At 33.7% G+C, this 17,918-nt stretch overlaps 1 long non-coding RNA gene across 1 annotated transcript; it reads right to left on the bottom strand.

Annotated features, from left to right (window-relative positions):
* Positions 1-16,904: 16,904 nt before the first annotated feature.
* LOC119767477 lies at positions 16,905-17,645 on the bottom strand. Its single transcript, XR_005277539.1, has 3 exons — positions 17,472-17,645; positions 17,136-17,375; positions 16,905-17,077 (listed from the first exon to the last, which is right to left on the bottom strand). It is a non-coding gene; the product is annotated as an uncharacterized LOC119767477 (long non-coding RNA).
* Positions 17,646-17,918: the final 273 nt, after the last annotated feature.

Below are 17,918 nucleotides of genomic sequence, written 5' to 3'. Positions count from 1 at the left end.
CAGCACTTGTGTCGAAAAGTGATACTTTTATTATTTTTTCAAATTTAAGTAGTTGATTGCCTATTAGATTACCAAATGCATTGTCAAAGTTTTTTATCAATTGGATTTAAAAGTTCTTAAACACCTAAGAGTAGTTTAGTTTAATTAATTTAGTTGTAATAGCTCGACAATCAAAAATTAGACAGCAAAAAAATATAATCGATAATCCCAAGTGAATTTTTCCAAGGCCTTCTTGCATCGAGTCTGCAGACTGCATATCAAATTTACAATCAAAAAGTGATGTTGTTCAATTTTGGTTAAATGTTCTTTTTCGATTTAAAGCCATTTCCTGATTTACAATTTTATTTATGTTTTAACTGAACTTTCAACTGCATTTAGCCCAGTTGTTTTGTAATCATTAGTTTAGACGAAGTAATTAGAGGAGGCCTCTACTGTTTGGTTGAGGTCAAGTGCGTCGTGTGTTTGCTCCGTTATAAATCATTGATTTTGTGGTAGAATGGAGCCGGTCCGTGTCGAATAAGTGTTTAATCGGTCGAATAAGTTGTGTTGCTTTATAATAAGTTGGAGATTATGTGATTTCAAGTGATTTAGACGCATTTTTATCAAATTTTGTGTCAACAAATTTGGGTTTTGTTTACGATTTTTTTTTTTTTTTTTTTTTCGTGTGAGCTTTCAGATCATTTCAGTTTCCGTTGTTCCTGTTGTTAACGTCAAATCAGAAGAGCGAGAGCTTTCGCTGGCGATAGAGGAGGGAAAAAAGCTTTATTGTTATTGTTTTGCTTTCATTGATTGGTGGGAGTGCGGTTTGGTTGACAGGGTTGCGCGTGTACGGTTGCTTCTTAACTCGAAATTTGTGCTTGAATTCGAGTTATATGGTTAACAAAAGTGGTACCAATCTATAGATAGATATGTGTTATTTGCTGTCGGCGGTGATTTTTTCTTGGATGCGTCGAAGAAAGTGAGGCGTTTCGTAGTGTTGGTGTGGTTCTGGGATCGAGAAGTCGGAAAGAGAAGCGGAAGTGTGTTGGCGTGAACGACGAGATGCGGTGGTGTTGGTCTGGCGATGACTCGTTGACTTGACCGCTTCGACAGATTTTGACGGGGGAACGCGATGTAAAAGTGTGCTTTCAGTGGTTAAGAGTGAGAGAGCGAGCGGCGTCGGCACTGTTTTCAGTTTGGGTAGTGCGAGAGACGGCCACTTGTATGCTGCTGGTGACCCAAACATACTGCAATGCAACCGGGTGAGCGAATTCCAATTGGAATATTATTGTATGTGTGTGAAGTGTGAATGGAATTGGACAGGGTTGTTCTTTTGTTACATCAAATCCATTTTAAGAATTGGCTTTTCAAATAAGAAAAGATATAGAAATCAAATGATAAAAATAAGAGTTCGAACTATCTTTTGCATTTTTGCCCATGTCGCACGTAATTTAACACTTCGCAAAAAATTAAGACACTTGAACAGTAATTACAATTAGTTAGTTTTGTGTGTGATTGGTTGTGTGAGTGAATGAATGAGTGTGGATAGTATTAATTAATAGTCAGGACCCGGTGCTTGCAATTCCCATTACAGTTGATATGAAATTCCAATAAGAATGTAACAGAAAAATCAGGTATCGGGTCCAGACTGTTAATAACTTGGTTTTAGGGCAAGATAACTGTGATTTTCGAAAAAAAAACGCGTACAATTATTCAGCAACATCGTTGCAAGGTTGATCGGCTGTCTCTTTTTTGCTATTTACCTATTTCCAGTCATTCAGGTTCAATCTTTCCACAGCCGGCTGTCTAAGAATGAACGGTTTAGATAATTTAAACTACATCCACGAAATACAAATAATAACGGCGGTCGTTAATCATTCATTATAATTCAATTGCATGCTTTGTGATTTGATGCGTATATTTTTAAGAGTGGAAATAATCCGGTGGTAATTGGTTAAACAACTCTTGTTTAGAATAACACGCAAAAGATCTTTCTTAAGTATAGATACTCGTAAGGCACGGTAACATGTGTTATTATAACGCGGTTTTTTAGTCCTCTAGCTCCGAAGCGTCGCGTTGCATAACGTTTCAATTATTACCTTATGAATTACAAGTTAAGATATTTAAAATTCAAACCGCGCTAACATTGAATCATTACGTTCAACACCCCATACTATAAATAAACATTATTTGGTTATATCTTTCCACAGCCGGCTGTCTAAGATTAAACCATTGCATTTAAAATTTAACAATCAATAATCGGGAAATGTCTCATTCGCAGCATCCGATTGCTTGCCTTGAGAATAATACATCATCTCTCCAAACAAAACATTCGATTTTGGGTCGCATCATCATCTTCTATGATGAATCCTGACCATATACCCTACCCTACTAACACAATTTTCAGGTTTCTGGCGCTCGTGGGGTGTAAGCACAGAGTAAATCAGCTGCCCTAGTAGCAACCTGCGCTAACTAACATTCCCGTCCCTTAAAATCGAGGTCTACAAACTGACATGGCGGGCGCCGTTGGTGGCCAATGACTGTTACCTATTCGCAACTGATCTAGCTTTAGCAATCATGGTGTTTTATCTTTTCAGCGCATTCATACATGCTGTTGATAAGGGAAACACCACTAGATCGTCGAAGCCTATAATCAGTAGTGCTGAAAGGATATTACGGTTCTGTTCAGCAACGGAGGGGCAACCATGGGTGATCTCTCATGCTCATGCTCATGCTCTCATTAGTTTAGACGAAGTAATTAGACGAAATCATTTTTTCCGCCAACAAAACCTTTATGCGGTACTGTACATCGGAATTTCACAAAAATTCAAAATATTCTTAAACGAGGCTCAACATGATTTGATGCATTTCTAATTGTTTTCAGGTGATTTGAATTAAATTTCTACAAAAACTTTGAAGATTAAAAAAACGCGATTTTTCGGACTGATTTTTTGAATATTCCAAATAATTTAAAAGCAATTAAATAACAAATCTGATTTGATCTCTAAGAAAATCATCTTTAAATCATGTTGCTGGTGCACTTGATTTTTTTTTATTTTACTTCTCGAAAGCAGTTTTCATCAACACATAATTATTTTTAAAAAGAATGTTTTCAAAACAAGTGGACTTGATTTAATGAATTTTATTACACTTTTTCCGTGCAAAAGCTGAATCTCTGGCTTGAAATATCAATTTTCATTTCATTTTTGCCGACCCTTGCCCTCTTCTAAACCGATCCAAATAAATGGAAATTACACATTCTGCCGTGGCGTTTCTTTTTCTCGATTTTTGGCAATCACTCGGAAATTCAAGAGAAAAAAAACCCAAATACACGGAAATTCTCAATGCTGTATCTTTGCAAAAAATTTACCAATTTCGATTTATCCAGTTGCATTCGACGATAAATTAATCCTATATTCAGGATATGCTAAGATTTGAAAAAATGGTTAAGGGGTTACATACATGTAAATCGACAAAAAAGTCGAATCACAGCATCTATTTTTCTGTTAAATTGGGTTTTAAAATTTCTTCATTACTTGCCTGAAGAATGTGTCATATAAACTCATTCAAATGAATATTTTACAATAAAAAATCATTTTTGTGGAACTTTAAAAAAAATCTTGCATAACAAAGATGAACAAAATTTCTAACAATCTTTAAAATAAATTTGGATTCAAAATTACTGAATGAAAGTTTTATTTTCAAAATTTTGTACCAGTAAATATCACTTGAGCCTCTGTAAGATTTTTTTAAGGTATACAAATATTCACAATTTTTTTATTTTTTAAGTTTATTTTATTCATGTAAGATTTTTGAATTAGATTAAAAAGTAAACAAATAATTTAAAAATATTTTCTAAATATTTTCTATATTGAATCTAGTCTTACTGACTTATTTTAGTTTATGCTTCTGTTTTAATTCAATACGAGTGAGAAATTTTGTTTTGGGGTTTAATTTTGAAGAGAAATAATAAATTTATTTAAAAGGGTTTTAAAGGTTTAGTGTTTTTAAAAGTTCAGATTGTTTGTCGCTGTACCCATGAACACTAGGCTGTCAAAAAGGGAGGAACATTCCCTGGCATGATCCCTTATGCAAAATAATCATCTTTGCCAATTTCGAGCCTAATCGTCCAAGGTTTAGGGGTCGCTGTAGAAAGTTATTTTTTTTTAAAGAATCTATTTATACAACAATTAACGAACAAACTAAAACATAGTTTGCCATATTAAATTATATTCTAACCGCTATATGAAGATTTTCAAAGATTTCAAAAATCTGAAAACGTTCTATAAAGTTTGATGTTCAACCTAGGTTTTTATTAAAAACCAAACTATAAAAATGGATAGCTAAAATAGGGGAAATCTACCCTTTCCAATCAAACACCTATCTTCGTCATATGGAGAGTTTGATGCTCGATTTAAGCTCCAAAAATACTATTTGGGCTATAAACTTACCAGCAACAGCACCGCCTCGAGTAAGCACGCAAATGTATGCACTTACTGGCCAAAAAGATCACATTTAATGCCTTTTGATCATAATTTGTATTTTGCGAGACCTATTCGCATCATTTTGTTGGCACACACAGTGACACACACGAGAATCCCTCAAACGCTTAATGAATATCGCCAAAATTAACTTTTCACTTTCGCTTACTTTTTCACGACGCTTAAGATATGAAATTGCTTCCAACTACCGGCAACATGTTCTTTTGATCATTAGTAAGGCACTCACTTGAAGAATAATCCCGAAAAATGTAATAAATTAGCAAGCGCCATCAAAAAACCAAACGCGCCAAGTCGTTTGACGTTTCAATTTTCACTTTGCATTCCACTCGAAGGCTGAAGAAAACCGAGCGAGAGACGAAGGCAAAAAAGAACAAAGGCTGGCCGTCAACACCACCAGCAGCACAGCCAGCGATGCCAGGAAACTTTCCCTATAAATGCCACTTTTCGTGAGTGTTCGTTTGAACTGTCAGCGCAAATGGCAACACTCGACAGAGTGTTGGAAGAAAAAAGAACTAAGCCGATATTAGAAAAATGGGCGTGGCCCAATGCATTCGCCTCGATTAGAATACCGTCGGGATTTTTTTTTTAAATGCTTGGTAAAGAAATAGAATAACTTTTAGTGAAAGTGAAAATAAACAGAAATGTTCACAAAAACTTGCTCTACTCGTTGGTGTACTTGGTTTTAGTAAAATTCAAGGGAGACTCTAGATCAGGCGTGACCAATGTATGGCCCGCGGGCCAAACGTGGCCCGCGAGGTTAATTTTTGTGGCCCGCGGACCCATTTCGAAAGACTATGTAAAATGGCCCGCTGATCACTTCTAAAGTGATGTTATGCTTTTTCAAAATTAAGGTTTATTTTAACTAAACTATTTTTTATTTGTTTTCAATAAAACACATTTTAGGGCACAAATATTTTGTTCAAAGATCTTAATAATTAAAACAATTTTACTCGTTTCAATGTGAGTGGAACTACTAAATATCGTCAAAACTTTCTTCAAACATTTTTGGAAATATTTAGAAATTTGTATTAATTGCAAAAAATATAACTATTCTATATTAATTTGAAAGTCAAAATGACCCTTTTACGAACTGACCCTCAAACTTATTGAGAAACCTTCCCTCGGGATTCGAACTCATAACAGTTGGATTACGAATTGGATTGACTACCATCTTATTCAGGCAGACAAAATGTTGAAAACGTAGAAATTAGAGCGTCCAATTTCCCGTCCCGGGAAAAAATTTCCCGGGAATTCCCGGGATTTCCCGGATGAAAATATTTCCCGTTTCCAGGGAAATTTGTGAATTTCCCGGGAATTCCCGAAATACAAGCAGAAGCATACATTTTCCTACCTTTTTGGCACCAATGCACAGTGGTCCAGATCGCAAAATTAAGTGGAAAATGGATTTTTCGAAAAATGGTTAAGTTTTGGAGCTTTGGTGTCTTCAGAAGAGTTGTTGCATATGGAAAGGGGCAACTTTTGGTTTGGTTGAAAATTAGGGTGGTTCACGATTAGGGTGATTTTGGAAATCTAACTTTACAGGAATATTTTTGGGATTTTTTTTGTCTTCTAGAAAGTTGTTGGGCTTGCCATTTCAAGCAACTTTGTCGAAGACACCAAAATTTTATCTCGTAATCTACGCCTTCTATGACCAAATTTATAGAAAGCATCTGAGCAAACCTTCAAAATCAGTTTTGAACGTGGCAATTCAGGGTTAAGTTTTAGAGAAAAGTGATGTTCTGAGCACTTTTAGAGCTCTAAAAAACGAACATTTTTATTTGTTGACATGCCAATTTGGACTTAAGGGTCAAAAGTTACAGCCATTTTAAGGTAAAAAAGATGCAAATTTAAAACTTAAATATCTCAAAATGGCACAAGCCAAATTTTAAGCACTAGGTTGCATTTGAAAGAGGAGATCTAGCACTACAAACGCTGAAAAAATCTCAGAGGTGTTTTTCTTTAAACTCGAGATATCTTCATTTGAAAAAGTCTAATTTTCAAGGGAAAATCATATGGGACCACCCTAACGAAATTCGAAAAATGTCCAAATATATGTTTTTCCATGTAATTTTGCCCGCTGAATCCGAATCTGCCCTCAGAATTGAGCCAAAGTATCGAAAAACCGAGTTTTGGTCATTTTTTGGGTTTCCATGTAAAATTATCATTTATGACCAAATTATGACCAAAACTCGGTTTTTCGATACTTTGGCTCAATTCTGAGGGCAGATTCGGATTCAGCGGGCAAAATTACATGGAAAAACATATATTTGGACATTTTTCGAATTTCGTTAGGGTGGTCCCATATGATTTTCCCTTGAAAATTAGACTTTTTCAAATGAAGATATCTCGAGTTTAAAGAAAAACACCTCTGAGATTTTTCAGCGTTTGTAGTGCTAGATCTCCTCTTTCAAATGCAACCTAGTGCTTAAAATTTGGCTTGCGCCATTTTGAGATATTTAAGTTTTAAATTTGCATCTTTTTTTTACCTTAAAATGGCTGTAACTTTTGACCCTTAAGTCCAAATTGGCATGTCAACAAATAAAAATGTTCGTTTTTTAGAGCTCTAAAAGTGCTCAGAACATCACTTTTCTCTAAAACTTAACCCTGAATTGCCACGTTCAAAAAACTGATTTTTGAAGGTTTGCTCAGATGCTTTCTATAAATTTGGTCATAGAAGGCGTAGATTACGAGATAAAATTTTGGTGTCTTCGACAAAGTTGCTTGAAATGGCAAGCCCAACAACTTTCTAGAAGACAAAAAAAATCCCAAAAATATTCCTGTAAAGTTAGATTTCCAAAATCACCCTAATCGTGAACCACCCTAATTTTCAACCAAACCAAAAGTTGCCCCTTTCCATATGCAACAACTCTTCTGAAGACACCAAAGCTCCAAAACTTAACCATTTTTCGAAAAATCCATTTTCCACTTAATTTTGCGATCTGGACCACTGTGCAATGTTTTGAAATTATACAAAAAATAATAATTGGAGAACCTGATTCATATTGAACTAATCAGATTGTCTGTAAATTTCATGTCAAGGTTTAATTCAGATAATATTTATTTCTGAAGTATTCACCACTAGGAATATTGTTTGCTTATATGTTGGGTAACAACAGTTACGCTGTTATGGAATGAATATAAATTATTTTATTTTTGACAACATTTTTAATGTTTTTTCTGTAATTTCATTTGAAAATAAGATATGTACATCTTCCGGCCAATATCAACATTGAGATTTGTTTGACTTTTTTCACCTTGAACATGTTGTATGGAAATTGAACTGATATAATTAAATTTTTAAAAAAGGTTTGTGTGAGAAAATTTTGTTTCTAAGTATTCGAGAAATTACAGATTGAAGTTATAAATTTATTTATATAAGAAAAAATATCGTTGAATTTCAACCACTTTCAAATACTCAAAATTATTTTAATCTAATTGATTTATTAGGCTGAATACCATATAACTAAAATCATATCATAAAACCATGAAAAACCATTAAAAAATAACTTCGTATCAAATTTTCTAGTTGAAAAATAGTGTTTCAAGTTAAAAAGCGCTAGGAATTAGATTTTCAAGGTAAATTCAATGATTATTTATTTATTCACATGTTGAATTTTTTGGTTTTTTTATTTTAACTTTATGGTCACTGTGACAAATTTAAAAGCAATTTTATGGTTGTGGAGCATAGATTTTCACTGTCCAAACACTTTGATTTAAAAAAATCCTTCTCAACATAAATACTAATAATATTTTCTTTCAATTGGGACGATTTAAAAGATTTAAAAATTAGAAAGTTTATATATTTTCTCAAAGTTGCATGATTTTTTACAAGCAGTCAAGCCATTTATTGATCCTCTCACTCATTTTGACCATTAAAATTGCTGTTCTATACAATTTCTTTGCAAAAGATTAATCAGAAACAGGATCAGAATAATTTTCGTAAAATTTCAAATTTTCCGGGATTTCCCGGGAAATTTGTTGAAAATTTCCCGTTTCCCGGGAATTTTGTAACCCCGGGAAATTGGACGCTCTAGTAGAAATAAAGCTCTTGCAATTATTTTACAATGCTTTTGTTAACCAACCCTCCCCCCTTCATTATTAAAAAGTGTGAAAAAATTAGATAAAAAATATTTTTTTCAAAAAACTTCAAAATATTAATAAAAATTTATGTGGATTCAGCTTTATTATTTGTATTACATTTTACATTTAAAAAATATGATTGATATTTAACTTCAAGGGGGGCTTAAACCTTTTTTTAAATTTTTTTTCATTGAAATGAGGAAATTTGGGCTCTCAACGATTTTTCATTAGTCACAATTTATTTGAAGATACAATTACGCCGTTACATAAATTGTCACCATTTTCGAAATAAAAAAAAAACTGTAGAATTTTATTGAAAACACAAGTACTTTCAGTTCAAAACATTTTTTTCTCAAATACTTAAAGCAATAAAATCAACAATACCAATAGAAAACTGCCATTTTGTTTTTCTATTATTTTTAATTAACGAAATGTTCAGAAAATAACAGATATTTCAAAAAACTTTTGCAGATAGATGTATTTTCTAGTATTTTTTAAATTAAAACAACGTAATTATTTTTTTTTTCAAATAACCTATTTTGTAAATTTGGCCCGCAAGCTCATTTGAGCTTCATATTTGGCCCGGCGCTTAAAAACTTTGGGCACCCCTGCTCTAGATTATCCAGCATCATTCAAACACGACCGCTTATTAGGATTAAAATGGGTAGATTTCCCCTAGTCTCTTTAAATTTTTCTTATTTGAGCGTCTAGAAACAAAACAACAACAAAAACTAGTTGGTAGACATGTGCCTTCATTTTGTGACATAACAGAACGCATTCAGCGTTCCTATTCTGAAATAAACGTTTTAACTTCTTTTATTCTTAGTATTTTCAATGCAATAGATACAGCTCTCTTAGCAAAATGAAATGCAATTTATTCTCATTTCCTATAAATAATCGTTTGTATATAACTGAATAAAAACACTTAACAACAAATTTCTCAAACGCTACCCCGACTTTCGGCGCTTCGCTATTTGCTAAACAAGCTTCCAACCATTTCGGCCAATGCTTACTAAACACCTTTCCACTAACATTCACTGTAAATATCATTGTTCGAAGTTTTTCCTATTGTCCAACAATCGACAAACTACCCCCATAACTCAAAAGTTCCGTTGCAAAAATAAAAATTGCTAAATTCAGCGCACGCGCAGTTCCCGCAAGCAAACCAAAAATCAACAACAAAAAAACAAAAAAACTGCCCTTCCTTCCAAAATTCAAAGCCAAAATCGTCCGCCCTTAAACCGACTTCTCTTCTTTCATTTTTCTAGGAAAAGGAAGCAATCACAGCCAAAAGTAACACATACATATACTAGTGTGTAGTTTAGATAGTTGCGATAGAGCTGCGTAAAGTTTTTTTTAAAAAGGTCGTTAATTTTAACTGTTCTAGCCTAGTCACTGCTGAAAGCCGATTGAAAAGGAAGAAATCGTCGAAGAACCAGTATCATAAGTGCTTGAAAAGTTTCTTTTTTTTCTCTCTCTGATGCCATTAAAGGGGCTTTCTCTTTTATATTTGTTGTCAAAATTTGTTGGAGTAAATAAAATTTACAATTTTTATTTTGCACACAAAACCACTCTATTCTCGCTGAATTTTGTTGACCTTCTCTGTTGGTGCTGACACTAAAACCAAACTTGCAACTCGGTACCGAATGGTGATATTGAATAACCTGTTTGTGCTAAACAATTGGTCGTTTTTTACACTTTTAAACACAAAACTGGAAGCTTAAACTGATTGACGCATCTTCAAACTCCCCTCAAAACTCTAGTAAGTAAGATGTTGTTTAGTCAATAATGTTAATTGTGATAAATTTAGCAAAAAAATAAATCAGCTAATTTCCCAGCACTTGAAACGAAACCAACTTTGAATGAAACGAATAGAAATTAACACCAATTTTCCCACCAACCAACATTCGACAGCCCCTGCACGACATCGCGGACGACCTGGTGTACGCCGACCTGGACGAGAACAACTATGGTCCCATCAACTACAAGGCTGCCTCCATCTACAACATGGTCAAGTTTAAGGGACGCACTCCCAACTGAGGGTTGGTTAATGTAAAGGTGAAGCACTGCTTTTTTGAAATTATTTACATAAAAGTGAACTTTCTGATTAATTAATACTCTGCTGCGTATATATTCTTGTAATCATCAAATGATGTGATTGTGTTTTTTTTTTTTCTAAATAAATAAAAGTTATTTGCACCTATATCCAGAATAGACGAAGTAGGCACCGAATTATTGATCCGAACGTCCTGACGGTGTAGAAAACGTGCGGTGTAATCCAAGTAGGCAGAAGGTGGTGAAACGCCCATTTCTTGATTATTGCTGCATCAATGAACTTCTCCAATCTAAGTTGGCCATGATGACAAAAAAGTTACCTTAATTAATTACGAATCAAACAACCCGTAATCTGCAATCACAACATATGTCCAAAAGAAATTGAAAATGTCCCCGGTCCCATTCCATTACGGAATTCCCGCGAGTATTAAAATGTCACTGTCGACAAACCCTCTGGGAGAAGAAAAAACACAGGAAAACTCCCCATGGAGAAATCCATATCGCTGCAGTGCGTCTAACTCCATAATGCAAATGCCACCGTTTCCGACTCTTTTCAACTTTCAACAATTGCGCATCCACCCTAGTCATGGCCTGCTGCTGTGTCCTATAAAAGAGCCGCCCTCGCCGGCGAACCCCGTTAGAACCTCATCGGCAATCGGATATTCCTCATCGTTGGCGTCGTCCTGTGGAAAGAGACTTGCGTCTTCTTTTCCGGGGGATGCTGACCATGTGGTGGGATATTTGGACTGCAAACATCTTTCAAAGTTAGAAAAAAAAACAATATTTTTGAACACTTCCCGGCAGAAGAGAATTAAATTTCCTGGCTGGGAGGTTATAAGAAGCAATTAAGAAAAAGTTTAAGTTTTGTTTAGTTATTAGTTTTAAATGTGTTCAAATCTGTGACCTTTTTCTTTTGGATATTACACCGCCGATGAAGGCGCATGCCGAAGCACCGGAGCATGACCGTTACGCTTGGATTAATCCGCCAAAATGGCTGACTGTGAAAATTTGCAAACGTGTGGAAAAAAGTGGTTATTGTATAACTGTGAGTGACTTTTCGTAAAAAAAAGTTCAATTTGTCTCAAAATGCAAATAATTTAAGAAGACATTATTTCAAAACTTTTTAAAAGCTCTATCACCATAATGGATGCAATTGAGTGTAAAACTTATTGGATATTCAATTGATTGTAATATAATGATCAATTAAAACACATAGAAATTTCACTAAAAAAAATAGAAAGCTAACTGTTTTTTTCTACTATTATTATTTTTTTCAAGTACTGCCAAATTTGACTCCATATTAGCCCGTCCCAAAAAAATGAAAAGTTGTAAAATCGTCAGTGCTAACCCCTAGAATGATAGATTAAGATGTCAGGAACAATGTTTTCATACAACAAAAAAATCCCAAAAATAGTTTACAACTCGCGCGCGGAGCTTGAATGAAAAAAGTGCATTTTTCGAGTATTTTTCAGAAATGCGCGTATCAATCATACTAAAGTCATTCAAATTTGGTCGCCTTGGGCTTCAAGTTATAGTTTAATGTCCCCTGAACAAATTTCTGTATAGACATAGTCCATAAAAGCTTGTGTTTGGGCATGGCAGGGCGTTTTAGGGAGAAAAATTCGTATTTTTTAGCCAAAAATTTTCAAAATTCACCTCTTAAAACGATCCAAAAAATTTTGCAGCCAAAACTAATGCATTCAGCTTATAGGAAATTGTACGGAGATCATTTTGCTTTTTTAACATTCAATTTAAGTCCACGCAAAGCCGAGATATTTGCATTTTAGTGAACAAAAAGTGACGAATTTTCAAAATTCTTGGTTTATAAGCGTTTTTAGCATAAAGCGTTGGCTACTATGATTACAAACGGGAAAGCATATATTTTGGATATTTTTATTTTTCTCGCTCAAAAACGATATTTGTTAAAAACATTTCATGAAAAAACATGAGATTTTCTCACAATGTGACGTAAACGACATATTTATAAGTACTGCTCTGTGCTCTTCTCGATATGAACAAAAATAAAGCTCTAGTGGGTAACTATTTTTGAAATAATAAGTTTTTTGAAATGAATTTGTTTCATTCGAATGTACATACAAAAAAATCACGTTCACAGCTTGAAGATATGATCTTTGATAAAATTAATTTTGATTTATGATTATTTGTCGTTTACGTCACATTGGGAGAAAATCTTATGTTTTTTTCATAAAATGTTATTAACAAATATCGTTTTTGAGCAAACAAAATAAAAATATCCAAATTATATGCTTTCTCATTTGTAATCATAATAGCATATGTTTTATGCTAAAAACGCTTATATACCAAGAATTTTGAAAATTCGTCACTTTTTGTTCACTAAAATGCAAATATCTCTTCATTGCGTGGACATAAATTGAATGTTTAAAAAAAGCAAAATGATCTCCGTAAAATTTCCGTAAATTTAAAGCTGCATGCATTAGTTTTGGCTGCAAAATTTTTTGGCTCGTTTTGGGATGTGATTTTTGAAAAAAAATTGGATAAAAAATACATATTTTTCTCCGTGAAACGCCCTGCCATGCCCAAACACAAGCTTTTATGGACTATGTCTGTACAGAAATTTGTTCAGGGGACATTAAACTATAACTTGAAGCCCTAGGCGACCGAATTTGAATGACTTTAGTATGATTGTTACGCGCATTTCTGAAAAATACTCGAAAAATGCACTTTCTTCATTCAAGCTCCGCGCGCGAGTTGTAAACCATTTTTGGGAATTTTTTGTTGTATGAAAACATTGTTCCTGACATCTTAATCTATCATTCCAGGGGTGAGCGCCGAAGATTTTACAACTTTTCATTTTTTTGGGACGGCCTACTCCATATGCATTTTTAATCCTCTCATGCTCAATTTTATTGATTTTTTTTTATTTTCCCGTGTTCATGAGGTTATATTGAGCATTTTTTGTTCTAAGAAAAATTCAACTTATCTTGTATCATTTTTTTCTTCTAGTGTCATTTTAAGTATTTTAATTTGCATGCTTTTGTTTGTTTCTGATAGTATTTGGCTTATTTTACCACCTCTTATCATTACCTTTGGTAATGTAAGTTTTTTAAAGGTTTTTACAACCACTTTTTTTAAATTTGTTGTATATTTTATCACATTATCTATTATAGAGTGATACCATTATCAATAAAATTGTTATAAAATGCGTAGGGGCATTGCCTGGGGCATTAGAAAAATTACTGCATACTTATTTATGCATGAAATATAGAAAATGTTTGAAAAAAAAACACAGCCAATGATGATCCCTTTAAAAAAAACAAACATTGCACAGTGGGCCAGATTGCAAAACTAAACGAAAATTGATTTTCCGAAAAATGGAGAAATTGAGTTTTCAGAAGAGTTTTTGCAAATGGAAAGGGGCAACTTTCAGTTGAATAAGGGTGGGTCATGATAAAGAGTATTTTAAAATCTAACTTTTCAGGAATATTTTCGGGTTTTATTTGTTTTCTTGAAACATGTTGGGCTTGCCATTCCAAGTGACTTTGTCGAAGACACCAAAATTTTATCTCGCAATCTACGCCTTCTACGACAAAATTTTAGAGAAAAGTGAAGTTGAGCACTGAAAATCTTACATTTTTAATTTTGACAAGTCAATTTGGACTTAAGGATTAAAAGTTCTAGCCATTTTATGGTAAAAAGTATGTAAATTTTAAAATTCAATATCACGAAAAGCACAGGCCTAACTTGCCGCATCAGGCTGCATTCAAAATGGCACTACAAACGCTGGAAAAATCTCAGATGTGTTTATTTGTCGAGATATCTTCATATGAAAATATCTATTTTTCTAGGGAAAAGCTAGGGAAAAAATTCGAAAATTGTCCAATTGTATGTTTTTCATGTAATTTTGATTGCTGAATCTGAATCTGCCCTCATAATTGGACCAAACTGTCTTAATATCGATTTTTGGTCATATTTTGGATTTACATGATAATTTTACATAGAAACCCAAATATTACCTTTTGGTCATATCGATTTTGGTATCGATATTTTGACACATTGGTTATTCAAGTGTTTTATAATTTATTTATTTTCAATTAGACTTCCAGTATATTAAGACTTAAGTTTAACTACTCATTTGATGCGAATTTTTATGTAATTTTATGTAAGATAAATTCATTAATATAGTTGTTTTAACTTTAACAAACAAAACAAACAAACAAAAAAATGTTGAAATTGATTTTTTGTTTCAAATATTTAAGCAATGTCAAAATTGAAATTATGCACTATTGCTGATGTTGGTTTTCCATAAGCTATGTTGTTGTTTAAAATTATGTTGATGTTAACTTTTGTTTGATGAACTTAGTCAAAAAGAAAAAAAAATCATACCCTTTCAGACGTGATTGGTCATCTATTAATCTATTATCTATTATATGGAAATAAAAAACATTTTCCCATAATTAGTAACTAAAAAATATTTTCAAAAAATGTAGGCCTGAAAGGGTTAATTCAGAAAAATTTTATAAGTGTGTTATTAGTGACAAATGAATGCCATCGTTTCATTAAATATTTTTAAGAATTTTTGTTTGTTTTTAAATAGACTCAAAAAAGGAAAAAAAAACCTTACATTTAAAGTTAAGTGCTAAAGACGAATTGAGTGAAATTAATTTGAAATTTTACAAAATAATACACATTATTCAAGAGTTATAACCAAATTTTCAAAGAAGCATGCTTGGGATTCCCGATTTTTTGACATAAAATCACAACATCCCGAATTTTCTCGAAATTTTCGCGGCATTCAGCGAACTCTCGACATTTTTTAGACAATCGCAATTTTCAGAAATTTTTATTCATCAATTTGGACATAAGAGTGGTCCTAGCCAAGTTATTCTAAAAATTAAAATTATCTAAAAATAGCATTTTAATAGACCATATTTTTGATGTTTTAACCGATTTTAGCCTTTTTGGAAAAATAGTTTGAAGATCTAAAAAATGTAATTTTTGTTCTAGAATAAACTTATAGAATTTTTCGATCCAAAAGGTTCGTTAAAAAAAGACAAAACTCAAGAGTGTAGAAAGTTGTTATGATTTTTTGTGATATTAAGTACATATTAATGTTTGTAACAACCTAAATTTGGCTAGGACCATAGATAAAATAAACAACTGCATTAAAATATGCGAAAATTGAACGACTTAAAGGTTTTAGGAAAGTCAGTTTGAAAGAACTGTTTTTTTACCAGATTGTTATCGAATTAAATCTTCAAAATTGATGTTAAAAAGTTCGAAAAATGGCCTGGAACGAAAATTTGACTTGTGGATTTAATTGTTTGCATGAATATATAAAAAAGTGATCAGAAATGGTTCACTGTCATGCTTTTTATTGTTGTATGTTATAATTAATACAGGGATGTATTCCGAACAGATATTTTCTAAAATAAGTTTATTGAATGCATCAAATTTGTTCTATTCAAAGCTGCGTTAATTTATTAAAACTTAAATTTTGAATTGAACATTAAGATTTTGTTTTATAATGGTAGATGGAAGCTTTCAATTTTTTTTCTCTTGAAACAATTCAAATCTCTAAAATTCAAAATAGGGTAATTTATATGGTTTCAAATGGTTACTCTGCAATAAATTTCCTCAAACCTTAAATCAACTAACCCCATAACCCACCATAATCCCATTTAGTCGCCGCAGCAGATCATCACCACACCGCAAAAGTTATCAAAGCCGGGGCCAATCTACCCATAATTCATCAGAGCTAAAAAACCACCCACAATCACGCTTCATAATTGGTTAATTCACAGCACAAGCCAGACATAATCCTGCCAGTTGCGCTCTCTCCGCACACCAGAACCTCTTTCCCCAGGGTGCAGATAGTTGGCCTTTTAGCTGTGATGCGTTCCTCTTCGTTTTTTTCCTCCACCCCAGGGGAAAACAAGATTGATAACATCTATTTCAAGGGGTTGCCGGTTGACTTGAAGTGACTTCAGAATGTCTCCCCTATTTTTGCTTGTACTTGCTTGATCCCTGCTAGGGTTAGGGTAAAACGATACTGTTCTTCTCCCTGGCCCATATTGTTATGATGATGATAATACGGCCCGGGAACAAGTGTATCAAAATGAAATCAGAATAATTCACCAAGGGGGAGGAAGCTGCGAGAGTGTTTTTCCTGGCTTTTTGTGTGACAATTTTTCTACTTCAGTCGAGGGGCGAAAAGAGCACTTAAGACGTGTCGACGAATGGTGGTGCATTAGGAGAGGCATTAGAATAAATTGGATTATCTTTGTTGATAAATAAATTGATCGAGTGTGGAGTGGGCCATCTGGCTGGTATCAATTATGGGCTAATTATGTTATATTTGGATGTTTTATTGAACAATTCTTCTGTTGTCTGCATTGCATCAAGGTAGCCTTGAAAAGTTCTGGACCTTTTTCACAGCAAAATGTTCAAAGTGTTTTATCTTCTCCTTTTTTAAACTAATCCTAAAATTAGAAACATTGGATTATCACAAAGATTATCACCCTAAATCACCAAACTCACTCTCATGCAATAAACATCCAAGGAAGTTAATTCCATCTTCATGAATTGACCATTAATCTTTCGTGCAGCCGACGTCAGTCAGTTAGTTTGTGGCCAACTTTATGGAGAAATTATCCACGGATATAATGGCGAACGTGCGCCGGAAGGCGGCTGCGTGTTGGCAAAACATGAGAAATGCTTTCCGACGGCACGCGACCCAGTTCCGGGTGGATAGGTTTTCATCTGGAAGGGATCGTGATGCTGAAATATAATAATTCTTATTTTTACTCAGAAATAAATATTAAATTACAAAAAAGCGGCTATTTTATTCGTAAAATCACAAAATCCATGACAAACCTTAACCCAAATCACTCCCAACATGCCATGTCCACCAAAATGCCACCGACAAACTGCGAGACACCGACATCCAACATTCCATGGCATGCTGCTGCGCCACCAGCATCGAAGAGTGTACCCCTGTTATGCTTTCAACCTCTCTTCGTGTTGGGTTGCTTCGATGTTGGTGCCGTGTTGACGATTAGGCCACGCCCCCTGAAATCTCGGTGTGGTGGTTTGCTTTGGGCTTCTTTCTGTTTGCACCGTCATTGCTTGTAGTTGAGTTACACCGCACAACTGCTGCTGCTGATGATACTGCTGGCAGCAGTGCAAAAAGAAGAGGGTGCGTTTAGTGGTGGAGTTTATTTAATAAATATTGCTGAATACTTTCAAAGGATTGAAAAAAAAAAGTTCATTTCTCAAATCAAAGAAATGTGACAAAATGCAAAATTAAAATTCAAATTAAAA

The sequence above is a fragment of the Culex quinquefasciatus genome, chromosome 2 (assembly GCF_015732765.1).
Source record: "Culex quinquefasciatus strain JHB chromosome 2, VPISU_Cqui_1.0_pri_paternal, whole genome shotgun sequence".
Lineage (NCBI taxonomy): Eukaryota > Metazoa > Arthropoda > Insecta > Diptera > Culicidae > Culex > Culex quinquefasciatus.
Note: the sequence above shows the minus strand (reverse complement) of the source record. Positions and strands in the feature narration are given on the sequence as shown.